The sequence below is a fragment of the Tursiops truncatus genome, chromosome 9 (assembly GCF_011762595.2).
Source record: "Tursiops truncatus isolate mTurTru1 chromosome 9, mTurTru1.mat.Y, whole genome shotgun sequence".
Classification (NCBI taxonomy): Eukaryota; Metazoa; Chordata; class Mammalia; order Artiodactyla; family Delphinidae; genus Tursiops; species Tursiops truncatus.
Window position 1 is genome coordinate 34,877,223 of NC_047042.1, and position 14,162 is coordinate 34,891,384.

Here is a 14,162-nt window from a genome sequence, read left to right on the forward strand (position 1 = left end):
AAAACACAAGATCCAACAATATGCTGCCTACAAGAGATTCAATTTAGCTTTGAAGGCACACATAGACTGAGTGTGAAGAGATGCAAAAAGACATTTCAATCAAATGGTAACCAAAAAAAACCTCAGAGGCAGCTATACTCATATCAGACAAAATAGACTTCAAACTACAAATGATAAAAAGAGAAAAAGAAGGTCATTATATAATGATAAAGGAGTCAATACATCAAGAAGACAAACTGATTGTAAATATTTATTTGCCCAACATCTGAGCACCTAAAAATATAAAGCAAAAACTAACAGAGCTAAAAGGAGAAATAAACAACAAGACAATAATAGTTGGAGACTTTAATACTCCACTCTAAACAATGGAAAGATCATTCAGACAGAGAATCAGTAAGAAAACAGTGGATTTGAACAGCATTATAGATCAAATGAACCTAACAGACACATGCAGCACAGTCTATCCAAGAAAAGTAGAATACACATACTTCTCAAGTGCACATGGAACATTTTCTAGGATAGATCATATGTTAGCCCACAAAACAAGTCTTAGCAAATTCAGGAAGACTGAAATCACAACAAATATCTTCTCTGAGCATAATAGCATCAAACTAGAAATAATAAAAAGAGGATAACTGGAAAATTCATGAACACATGGAAATTAAACAACACTCTGCTGAAAAACCACTGGATCAAAGAAGAAATTGAAGAGTACGCTAAAAAGTTTCTCAAGACACATGAAAATGGAAACACAACATATCAGAACTTATGGGATGCAGCAAAAGCACTTCTACGAGGGAAAGACATAGCAATAAAAACCTACATTAAGAAGCAAGAAAGATCCCAAATAAATAACCTAACTACATGCCTTAAGGAACTAGAAAAAAAGAATAAACTGAGCCCAATGTTAAAAGAAGAAAGGAAATAATAAACATCGGAGCAGACATAAATGAAATAGAGAACGGAAAAACAATAGAAAAGATTAACCAAACTAAGAGTTGGTTCTTTGAAAAGTTAAACAAAATTGCAAACCCTTGGCTGGACTAAGCAAGGAAAAAAAAGAAAAGACCTAAATCAATAATATTATAAATGAAAAAGAAAACATTACAATTGATATCACAGAACTTCAAAGAAGAATAAGAGCCTACAATGAACAATGATATGCAAACAAACTGTACAACCTAGAAGAAATGGAAATAGTTTTAGAAACACACAACTCATCAAGACCAAATCAGGAAGAAATAGAAAATCTGACTAATTTAAGTAGACTAATTACTAGTAAGGAGATTTAATCAGTAACAAAAAATCTCCTAATGAAGAAAAGTGCAGGACCAAATGGCTTAACTGGCTAATTTCACCAAACATTTAAAGAAGAATTAACACCAATCCTTCTCAAACTCTTCCAAAAAAATCAAAGAGGATTTTTTGGGAGGGAACATTTTGAAACTCATTTTAAGAGGCCAGCATTATCCTGATACCAAAACCAGAAAAGTACACTACCAAAAATGCAAACTATAGGCTCATATTCCCTATGAATATAGATGCAGATATTCTCAATAAAATATCAGCAAACTGAATTCAACAGCACATTAAGAGGATCATTCACCATGATTAAATGGGTTCTATCCCTGGGATGCAAGAATAGGGCAACATATGCAATGTTGATGAATCACATTGATTGAACAGAGGAAGAATCATGATCATCTCAACAGATGCAAAAATCATTCAACAAAATCCAACATCCATTTGGATGATAAAAGCACTTAACAACTCAGGCACAGAAGGAACATATCCCAACATAATAAAGGCCATATATGACAAATCTATGGGTAACATCATACTCAAGTGATGAAAGGTTGAACCTTTTTCCTCTAAGATCAGGAAAAAGAAAAGGGTGCCCACTCTCGTAGCTTCTATTCAACACAGTACTGGAAGTCCTACTAAAACACTGAGGCGAGAAAAAGAAATAAAAGCTATAAGAATTGAAAAGAAAGAAGTAAAATTTATCTCTATTTGCAGATGAAATGATTTTATGTATAGGAAATCTTAAAACTCAACAACAAAAAAAACTGTTAGGTCACTGAATTCAGTAAAGTTGCAAGATACAAAATAAATGTACAAAAATCACTATCATTTCTATACATTAACAAAAATTTTTGTTAAAGAATATAAAGAAATTGATCCATTTATAATAGCATCAAAGACAATAAAATACTTAGGAATAAATTTAACTAAGGAGGTAAAAGATGATTGTGCTGAAACTACAAGACATTGATGAAAGAAACTGTAAAAGACACAAATTAATAGAAAGGTATCCCATATTTATGGACTGAAATTAATATTTTTAAAATGTCAATACTACTGAAAGCCATCTACAGATTCAATGAAATCTTTATCAAGATTCCAATGGCATTATTTTTACAGAAGTAGAAAAAAGTCAAAATTTATGTGGAACCACAAAAGACCCTAAATAGGCAAGGAAATCCTGAGAAAGAGCAAAGCAGGAGGTATCACACTTCCTGATTTCAAGCTATAATCTAAGACTACTAATAGTATGGTACTGGCATTAACAAAAAAGACAAGCCAATGGAACAGAGTCTGGAGGCCAGAAATAAACCCAAGCATAACAGTCAACTAATATTTGACAAGGGAGCAAAGAATACTTGATGAAGAAAAGTCTCTCTGTGGTGCTGGGATAACTGGATATTCACATGTAAAAGAATGAAACTGTACCCATATCTTACACCTTTCACAAAAATTAACTTGAAAGGGATTAAAGACTTAAATGTAAGACTTGAATCCATGAAACTCCTAGAAGAAAACATAGGAACAAAGTTCCTTGACATGGGTTTTGGTAATAATTTTTTTTGGATATGACACCTAAAGCATAAGCAACAAAATAAAAAATAAACAAGTTGGACTACATCAAACTAAAAAGCTTCCGCACAATGAAAGAAACCATCATCAAAGTGAAAAGACAACCTGTGATAGGAGAAAAACTATTTGCAAACTAGATATCTGATAAGGGGTTAATATCCAAAACATATAAAGAACTCAAATAACTCAACAGCAAAAAAACAAATAACAATTAAAAATGGGCAAGGGACATAAACAGACATTCCTCCAAAAGAGATATATGAAAGCACAAAAGGTACATGAAGAGACATTCCACAACACCAGTCATTAGGAACTGCAAATTAAAACCACCATAGAATATCACCTCACACTTGTTAGGATGGTCATTATCAAAAAGACAAGCAATAACAAATGCCAGCGAGGATATGGAGAAAAGCAAACCCCCCTGCACTGTTGTTGGTGGGATTGTAAATTGTGGAATACAGTGCAGAAGATCCTCAAAAAATTAAAAATAGAACAACCACATGTCCAGCAATTCCACTTCTGGGAATATACTCAAAGATAACAAAAACACTACCTCAAAAATATATCTGCACCCTCATGTTCAGAACAGCATTATTTACAATGGCCAAGACATGGAAACAACCTAAGTGTCCACAGACAATGAATGGACAAAAAAGTTGCACATACATACATTGGGGTGGCGAAAAAGTTCATTTGGGTTTTTCTGTAAGATGTTACAGAAAAACCCGAACAAACCTTTTCGCCAGCCCAATTCAATGGACTATTATTCAGCCATAAGAAACGAGGAAATCCTACCATTTGCAACAACACAGATGGACCTTGAAGGCATTCTGCTAAGTAAACAGTCAGACAGAGAAAGACAAATAATGTATGATCTCACTTTTATATGTGGAATTTTTAAAAACTCATAGAAAAAGAGACCAGACCTGTGGTTACCAGAGATGGTGGTGGCACGGGTTGGGGGGAGTGTTCTGGAGGAAGAGGGGGAATTGCAGGAAGGTGGTCAAAAGGTACAAACTTCAGTTATAAGATAAGTAAGTACTAGGGATGTGATGTACAATGTGATGGCTTCAGCTATCACTGCTGTGTGACACACAGGAAAGTTGTTAAGAGAGTAGATCGTTAAGAGTTCTCATCACAAGGAGAAAAAATTGTTTTCCTTTATTCTTTCCTTTTTTCTTTTTTTGTATCTATATGAGAAGGTGAATGTTAGCTGAACCTATTGTGGTAATCATGTCACAACAGATGTAAATCATACCATCCTGCTATATGCCTTAAACTTATACAATGATGTATGTCAATTATTTCTCAGTAATACTAGGAAAAAAATCACTTCCTCATGGGTCTTCTTAGGCACTACTGAGCAGCTGCTGTATGATGAGGCCTCAGGACAGTGCTGCTATCTACCTTTTTTACTTGACTGCATTATTATCCCTCTGTTTTACTCAATGGTACTCTTAAATCTGAATTTTTTATTTAATTTAATCTTAAATTATCTTTTGAAACTTGGGGAGCTATATAAACACTGAGTACTTCTCTCACCTGATTTAGTTAAATTAACTAAAATTCTTCCCATATCTTCATAAAATTACTTCTCATCTCTCCATAAAATGCAAGACCCTACACACATTACACAATACATTGGCTTTACAGAAGTTTAAGTTGTAACCTGTCCAACAGGACAGGATCACAATGGTATTATAAAAATAGAGTATTGAATATAACATCATTTGACTGTAATTTTACAAGTTAAATATATTAATTGTTCCCAAAACATTTAATTAATAGTCTGTCCTCTGACACTGATCTGTGATGCAAACTCTGCCTGCCATACACCAAGATATTAAAAATAATTCTGTATTCTTGTCCTTTGATCTATGCAACTGTGTCCCTGCCCAAACCAAACAATCATAATTAATACAACTTTGTATAACTTGGTAGCTATCCTTCTTCTCCTAATCTGTTGTTTTACTAAATTGCCACACTTACTCTTACATTAGCATTTTAGAATTTAGTAGGCCATGTTCTCTGACAGACCCTGTTAGGATTTTATCTGAATTTGTACTAACATACAAAAAACAAGAAATTGATATCAGGCTATCTGAAGCATGGAACTGAATGGCTGCTGGAAATGGAAAAGAAGTGAGAATTACAGACTATATAATAACACATAGGTTACTTACTATATAATCATATTAAGTCCATTTGACTTTTGAATTATGAATGGTCTATTTTTTTTTAAGTTAGCTGTTTTAAAAACGAAGAGATTTATAGATGAATTTTGGAATAACTAATTTTTAAAAGTAGTCTTCCTGTTCATGGTCACGGAATAACTCAATTTTCTTCTAGTTTTCTTATATGCCTTCAATAATTTTATCAATTTCTCCATAAAAATTTCAGTTGGTATTTATAAATGCTATCATTTTTATTACATTTTGTGCTTGGTTATTTCTGGCATAAAACAATCTTTTCAATTTTTTATGTTGTATTGAACTTGTACTGAGCAATCTAAACTGAGCTCTTTATTAGTTCAATTAGTTTCTTTCCCTTTAAAAATCTTATATCTCTTGTTGAATGTTTATGTTCTAGAACATTGACTCCAAAGACAAAGTTCTTGACATAAAAGAGAATGTGTTTTAATTTTACCATTAAATATAAAGTTTCAGATAGGGTTTTGATTTATAACATTTACTTTTTTCTTCTATTCTTAGTTTAATACAGTTTCTATTCTGGAAAGGTACCACATTTTACCAAATGTTTTTCTGCATCTAATGAAATGATCATATTGGTTTTTCCTTTAGTCTGTTAACAGATGACATTCACTGATAGACTTTTTCCCTTTAAGCATTCTGGTGAAATTATTTCTCCATAAAAGAAAATCCAAATGGCTAATAACGTATGAAACCCATTCAGCTCCACCAGTAATCAGTGAAATTCACATAAAAAAGTAATGTTGTGCCATTTTTCATCTCTCAATTTGGTAAAAATATCTAAAATCTGACAACATTCAGTGATGGCAGGGATGTGGGAAAAATGGTTCTCACATATATGATTGGTAAAGCATAAAAATAATCTCTACCCCATTTTGGTTCAGTGCCCAAGGAACATGACTGGGCAGTAGATAATGAAATAGAAAGATGTTCTCTTCTCTTGTCTACAAAGCAATTTAATATATTTTCTAGTCATCTAAAAATGAACTCATAAGGTTTTCTAAAGTTATATCCATATCCAGGTTTAGCACTATCTGCTGAAAAAAAAATTTTTTTTAAAAGAATCATTACTCTTTCCAGGATAATGATGTAGAGGTAATTTCCATTTAATTATTGGGATAATGAATAGTGAGAGTTGACTCTTGATTAAAATCTGAAGGAAGTGATTTTAAACTAGGGGCATTGTTTCTATTATGTTTAATCATTGGTTGCCTGAGATTGTTTACACTGTTTTCCTTCTTATAATATACAAGTTAGGTTAAGCTGATACCAAGGTAATTTTTTTTAACATTTTTTGTTCATCTTCAGAAAAGAAAACAAATGAGTGTTTTCAATTTACTGTGTTTATAGCTTTAAAATTATATTCCTTTGGAATTTTGCTTGAACTAATCCTTATTTCTTGGTAATGGTTAATATAAGAATGAGAAACTTCTGAATCCAAGATCAACCAACCTTGATTTGTTCCATCTCAAAATGATTATTACAGCACTTAGAAACTTAACTTGGATTCCTAATGATGAGAAAATACAATTGGCAGCATTTAGCAAAGTCACTGAAAGAACATGGGCATGCATTCATTCCCTGTGCTCTACTAAGCTGATTTCAATGGCTAGGTTGCAAAATTTTGTTTTATTATCCAACTCCTTTTTTGGCTCATACTTATATTTTTAACCAACTCAATTAATTTTCTGAGCCTTAATGCCCTTAATTTATCCTAACTTGTGCTGAGTTCAAGCCTAAACCAGGGCAAAAGGACTACTACAAAAAATTATGTGTCTTTTCCCCACATATGTTATATCTATTCTTTTCATCATTCCTCTCCCACTAAGACATAAATATATTTATTTCATTCTTCTCCTTGAATAGCTCTGTATACAGATTGATTCATTCCATCCATCTGTTTTTCCTTAGTATCTCACTGTGTGAATTCCCTGTTCTGACATTTTACTTCAGATAATTTTTAAAATTACTGATACCTTTGGCATTCAAAATTTGATCAGTAAAGGGTTTACCAAAAAAAAAAAAAATCTTCTTTCATTGCCCCCTTCTCAAAGAACATAGCTAATTAAATAGTGACTGAAGAAATGAAGATGAGTTCTAAATAGCAATGCAAGGTGCAGAACTGTTTCAAATTGATACTGTTGTTAACCCAAAAATCCATTCATTTTTGTCCTTTATCTAAGAAAACTGTCTTTACATAAAAAGTATCACAAAGAGAAAAATAGGATTAAATGTGAAATGGTGTTTGAATAATATAAAAGTACACCTGTAATCATCTGCACAACCAAATTTACTCTTCTCCTTGGATAAAAAAGAGTGCATTTACATTCAGGCAGTCTTAAATTAGCTATTTCACACAACATTTTGAATGCAGACATGTATCTTATGAAATTTCTATTGGTATTATTCATTGAAAAATCAACTCAAGTAGGAATATTCCAAAATTCCCTTTGTTAAGGATAATTGAAACATTTAAAGGTTCATATACATATTGTCGAAGCACTGGCGATCATTCTTGACTTACATTCTGTAATGAATAATTTAAATTTTTGAGTCAAAGTTTCTAACATCCTCAAAAGTCTGTATTTTTCAAATTTACAAATAACTGAGGACTTATTTTCTACATAAAAGGAAACATTTCAAAAAATCAAAAACAGATTGTGTACAATACCACTGTACTGTTTAATCATTCATTCATTCATTTAAAAATAGTCTCAGGGATCAATTATGTGCTAGGCACTGCAGGGAATAAAAACAGAAGTAAAACATGATCCTTTTCCTCTTGGAGCACATAACTAATTGGGGGGGATGGGGACACATGTACATAAATAACCACAGTATAAGACAGAAAATGGGCATGTTCTAAGGGAGTAATAAAGGATTATTGGGGATGGAGAGGAGAGAGAAGACAGAGAGGAGAGAAGAGAGATTAATATTATGACTGGGGAAGTATTGCAGGGGTTTGGGGAAAATTTAGTGATATAGAAACATTTGAACTGGGCTTTGCAAGCGTTAGAATTTCTCCAGTGAATACTAGGTGGAATAAAGCAGAAGGGTATTTCAGAAAAAGGAAATAGCTGATTAAATATATAAACAATAATAACAGATAAACAAGAAATCTAGCTTAAACATATAGCTGTCAAGTACTCAATAAATATTGATTGAATAAGACAATCCTTGGAGAAAAAAAGAAGGTGGCTATTAACTATTTTTCACAGCTACACTGTGAATCCAACAAAGCACGTTGGCCAGGAGTCTGGCTCAGTCCCAGTCTTCTTGAGGCTAGAGAAAAATTGTAGCTGACAGCCTTCCCCTGGCTCTCTCACCTACCCGCTAATAAAGGTTTCCCCATCCCTTCCACAAGGCATGTCAGTGGAGTTTAAAATAGCCTCAGAACACTTCCTGCTCTATTCTAATTGTGCTTTCATTCCATTTGACTTAGACCAATTGGAATGTTGAGGGAAAACCCCATGAGGCATCAAGCATGTGAGATAACGTGTCAGTCCCTCAAAAATGTTTGTGCATTCTCCTATGTGTAACCATCATTGTTCCCTATCCATGAGAGAGCAGAACATGTGGGGAAAACAGCTCCCAGCACACTGCTGTTTCTTCTTTTTTAAAAATAGGTCTGTCACCTCCATGAAGTACTTCCTTGCTCAACTATTGCAACAATTTGTCACAAATCTATTCACTAGCCAACACAAGGAAGATTATGTATTCCAAACATTTTGTTTGTAAGTTACAGTTCTACAGCCACCTAACAAGGTTGCTATTTGACCCATGATTTCCCTGAATTAAGTACCTGGCATACTATAGGTGCTCAATAAACACTGTAATTTATACTGTATTTTATACCCCTTAAAAAATGTGCAATATTGTGTTCATGAGAAAATGTTCTCAGACTTCTCTTCTTCCCCATGAGGACATATTGTTCCCCTTCTTTTTGGCCCCCAGGGAAGAGGAATTATTCACTAAACTACTAGGATGGTTCATACCGCTTGAGTAAGAAGTTTCAGCACAGTTGAGGTAAGAGTTTGAATAGGGGCGAAGATGAATCTTTAGGAAGCAGCAAAGGTAAGGAGTTCTACAAGGTCCTTAATTTCCAGTCAACAGCATTAATCCTAGGAAGAGCTCAGCTGATTCCACAGTCTCTTTGGAAACTAGAGAGAATCATAGCCAACAGCCTTTCCCTGGGGCTTTCTCATTGACATGCTGATAAAAGTTCCCCCATTCTTCACATAAGGCAAGTGGAAGCTACAATAGCTCCATAATATTTTCTGTTCTTTTCTAACTGTGCTTTCATTCTATTTGACTTAGCCCAAATGCAATGTTGATGGAAAACCTACTTTCATTGGGAAGATGTTCTTCATATCTTAGCATCCTCAAAAGGCTTTACTTGACTACCATAGCTAATACCACCCCTGCTACCAGTCACTTTCTATCCCATTTTTCTATTTTGTTTTCCCTTAGTACTTATTACTATCTGAAGTAGCCTTATCCATCCGTCATTCAATTGAACAGTCTACCATGTGTCTCCTTGTCCTGTTTCATAGGTAGAGCCTCTATTCCTAGAACAGTACCTGGCTCATGGATGACTCTCAAATATTTTTGAGTGAAAAATGGACAGATGAATGACTGTTTTGCCTCAGCTTCCAAAGCTTCAAACAATTACATCACCCTCCCCAAACCTTCAACCTGCTAATTAAGAGTGGTTGGGATGCAACTGGTTCCTATAATTGCTTCTACTTCCACCCCTCTGAATTTATTTACATCTTGGCTTCTTTGAGAATACACCTGAATTGCTGTGTGTTTCCTGTTTTTGTCCATCATTTTGCAAATTCTTAACGATCAGTGGATTCCTTATATTGAGCACAAGCACAAAAATATTTATCTTTTAAAAAGATAATATGTTTTTTCAGTAAATAATTGGTAACAAAATTATGAATATTCCTACAGAGCTCTAAATTATTCATTCTAAAGCATTTTGACTAAGGTGTAATATGAAACATACCACTTTAACATTTTCATCATCTAATGATGAGTTAATAATCAGGAAACACGAAATGTAAATTTAAAAGATTAAAATCACAATTCTAATTTTAAAGCAAAATATCAATTACTAAGTTCTGCATTAAGTGCACAGTTTAAGTAAAATAAGAGAATAGCTCTCAAATGTGAAACTGTACACTTTACTGTACATGAAATCTGTTGGGCTCATCAAGAGTTAGGTATATGAAAACAACTAACAGGCTTGTATCAACTTTTTAAAAAATATATTAAGATTTTATTTCATCTATTTAAAATCAGTAACGTACATGAATGCATCATAATTATAATCTTTTATAGCTTTATTTTATATATTGCCACAATAAAGCCAGAAGCACAGATGATATATTTTACAGGCATTGTAATGTATTATTAAAAGTCATTTAGGATGTATATTCACCTATTTTTCCACACCTTACAGCCAACCTGTATATTCACTGTACTTAAAACATTCAATTGTCTTTCATAAACCATCTCTTAAACCCAATCTTCATGGGATTTTAAAAATAATCTATATCTACTAGAGGAATTTAATAGAATTTAGACTTACTAGCTTTAAAAATTTCTAATATTTTTCTTAATAACAGAGTCATTCTTGCAAAGTAAGAAAAGAAAAAAAAAGGTTGTGCGTGTGTGTATGGGTGTATAAAATGCCATTTTCACTGGAAGGGTCAACAGCAAGGAGCCCTGTTTATGAGCCATATTAACACCAAACAGAGAGCTTAGCAATGTCTGTTTCTAAAAATAAACCCTGAGTGTCTCATGTTGTCATCATCAACCAGAGTCTTCTGTGCTCTGTGACAGAAAGCATCAAGGCTGCCTCGCTGCCTTTCCATAAGCATTATACATCACTATCCGAAGGCCTCCCCCTTCTGTCAGAGTGGCAGTGATAAAAAGAATTCTGCAATCACCCTAAGCACACATTTAAACATTATTGCCCCTTAAGCAGACAGTTATCATGTTGTTTTGGCAGCAGGAAGGAATCTGTGGTTTCACTTGAATGTTATTCTTCTTTATTTAAACTACTAGAAATAACCCAAAAATGACAGAATGCTCTTTCTATAAATAATCATTCCAGTGTAGAGTTATATTAGGAGGTAACTCAGATGGCATGATAACGCCTAACAAGCTAATCTTAGACCTGCAATGCCATAAGATAGAAATACGGAGCTAAGAATAACTGACCCAAAGGAGTCAGCCTGCTAAAGAGAGCCACAGACATGTGGGCATTTGCAGATTTTAATGCATTTAATGATCTTCTGAAAGCTTCTTTCCCTTAGGAAGGCAATAAATTATGTTGGTCATTAACATGACAATCAATAATGCTTTTACAATGTATTGATTCATAAAGATGGCTTGAGATTCTCAGAGCAAATAGAATTATAAAAATCAGTTGATGGAAACCAAAGAGTTGGGTCTTGAATAACTGGATTAGCATCTAATTGGTGAATTTTATGCATAAGCCACCTATAGAACATACAATATTCATCCAAAGAAAGAAAATTTAACTCAAGATAAAGAAAAATGTAATATCAAATTGGACACTTCCATCCAATTTTCACCCAAAATTGGACCCAAATTGGACCAATATATATTCAAAATAGGCAGAATCTAAATTTTGTTAAGATCATTCTTTGGCTCAAAAATTTGACATTGCATGTTGAAAGCAAGACTTGAGTGGAGACGCAAACTTTATTAACCTCTCCTTGCCCCTATTTCTAGGTAAAGACCAGGGTGGGTATAATTCAAATACTTTGGTTGAAAGAAACTGAGCCCCACAGCGCTAACATTTGAAAAACAAACTTTCTCCAGCTAAAATACATTAATAATCGTGTTCTTTTGAAGTGGTATAAACCTTACCTTTATGCTTTGTGAGATGTTACTGTGAGCAATGGCAAACTGCATGGGGAATACTGGTTCTGTCCACAGTGTCTGCTCATTACTCCATGTATTATCAATCTCATGGAATTCTGGAGGTTGCCTTAAGTTGGTCTCAGCTCGGAATCTTGTTAACTTACTCCAATTTAAATATCAAGCTCTGGAACTGTGAAGTAAGGCTGTTCCAGAAAGCCTTTCAACAGATTTGCTTATGTGGGCTGTAAACATCCCAGGACTAAGAAGTGTACCTAGATGTTTGTCTATAAGTACAGTTGACTCCACATTTTTAGCACCAAACAGATGTGAAAAACTTTATCCTATGCTAAATATTTTTCTCTTTGAGAAAAAGTGGCAGGGACATGGTAAACAAGCACAAGTTCATACCTGACCCTGCCAGCTCCTAGCCATGATGACCATCCGTAAGTTCACTGAAACTATGTCCTCATCTGCAAAATATGCTACAACTATTGTATACCTCTTCAAGCTGTGGAGAGTATTAAATGATAAAACAATGCCTGGTACAGAAAAAGCTTTGAAACATTAGCTCATTATATCAATAATAAGAATGACAATGATTTAAAAAAAAAGAAGTGAGAATATATAGGTCCAATCACTGACCTCCTAAACTGAGACTAAACAACTGGATCAGAGGGGAATGTGGCAGAAAAACCATAAAAATGTTATCTAATACTGATAATTGTTGTTTCTAATCTAAAATGAGTAGTTCCTGATATAAAATCACAGACTCAAAATACATACTTGAATTCTATTTGAAAGCAGACTCAAAAAACATCACCACAAATAAAACTTAAAATCGAGTTCAATTCACCAACAGCTTTTCTAGTTCATCCTATGTGGGGCTCCCTGAAAACTTTCTGGGTAAACATGTTTCTACTAAAGCAAGAACTCCCAGGCCACAATGTAATTTAATGGAAATTCAGTGAAATTTTCCCAGGTTTCTTTTCTTGCTTGCTTTTAATTTCAAATTTTGAAAAAACTACATGACATTCTCATATTTTAACCGAGTTTGGAAATGTCGTGCCTTAGCCACCCACCAAAACTTACCTCAAATAATTGAAAATGACATCCACATGGCTACAATTGTGTCAATACTGCATATAAATTACGAATTGAACATCTCAAACACAAGTGGTAGATCATGAGGGGAAGAAGCAAAAAAGTGAAGTTCTGGGGTATTTCCAACCTTATCAACATGCAAAGAGTTTAATCATAAGTAAATGACTAGTTACACTCTGTGGTTTGGTAAATTTCCTTCTTCCTTAAATGTAGCTTTCATTGGATTTAATTACTGGGTATTTTTAAAACACCATATATAAAAGGCCCATCACTATTGAAAATTTAACATGGAAATAATGAATAGAACTGATATTTTTATAAAACATAAGAATGACTTAGTTTTGTATTTATGGAGCACCTAAACAAAATGTTCTCTGATAACACTTAAAAGTATACACGTCGTTTAGTACTGTAAAAATATTTGTTTAAATTAAATTTGTTTTGTGCAACTGACTTGGTGGAAGAAGAATAGAACTAGTGGGAACAAGGTATTTTCTTGTCCTTTCATATCCCAACTGTCAATCCCCCAAGATTACAAAAGGGAAAACTGTCCGTTGTAAGGGCATTTCGCCTCTCAAGCTAATAACCACTAGAACCTCAACTTCCTTTGAAGAATGGGATAGACCATGGCATTGACACACTGTTTTGAAGCACATGCCAAAATATCTTTGAATTTCATCTAAAGAAGGCTTGTTTTAAAAGTCATTTTCATGGGCTTTTATTCCAATTAAATTGTTTTCAAAGTATTCCAATTCAGGAAAAAAAAATGTTAAAATGTAGTTACCATTCCAGATTGTTAAAATTGTTCATTACTCTGAAAATGTAATAACTATAACAACATACTGGCAAAGAAACTGCATTCTGAATATTTTAAAGAAAACCCTCCTTAATATACCAAAAAGTTTACATATTATGACATAAATTTCTGTTAATGTTTTCTGTATCCCTCAAAGCCAACAAGAAATGAATATTTTACTCAAATTTCTAATAAATGCTTGTAATGCACCAGTTCACAATGTTGATTTTCCTCCTTTCTAAAAAAATGACTTGCAACCTAGAGGCATCCAGTCT

General features: G+C 33.5%; 1 protein-coding gene and 1 long non-coding RNA gene across 25 annotated transcripts in view; one reads left to right on the forward strand and one right to left on the reverse strand.

Annotated features, from left to right (window-relative positions):
• The window catches only part of HDAC9 (histone deacetylase 9), a 576,603-nt gene that overhangs the window by 554,998 nt on the left and 7,443 nt on the right, over nt 1–14,162 (reverse strand). The gene's annotated exons all lie outside the window — the stretch shown is intronic.
• LOC141279531 (uncharacterized) overlaps nt 1–14,162 on the forward strand; it is a 57,145-nt gene that overhangs the window by 927 nt on the left and 42,056 nt on the right. The gene's annotated exons all lie outside the window — the stretch shown is intronic.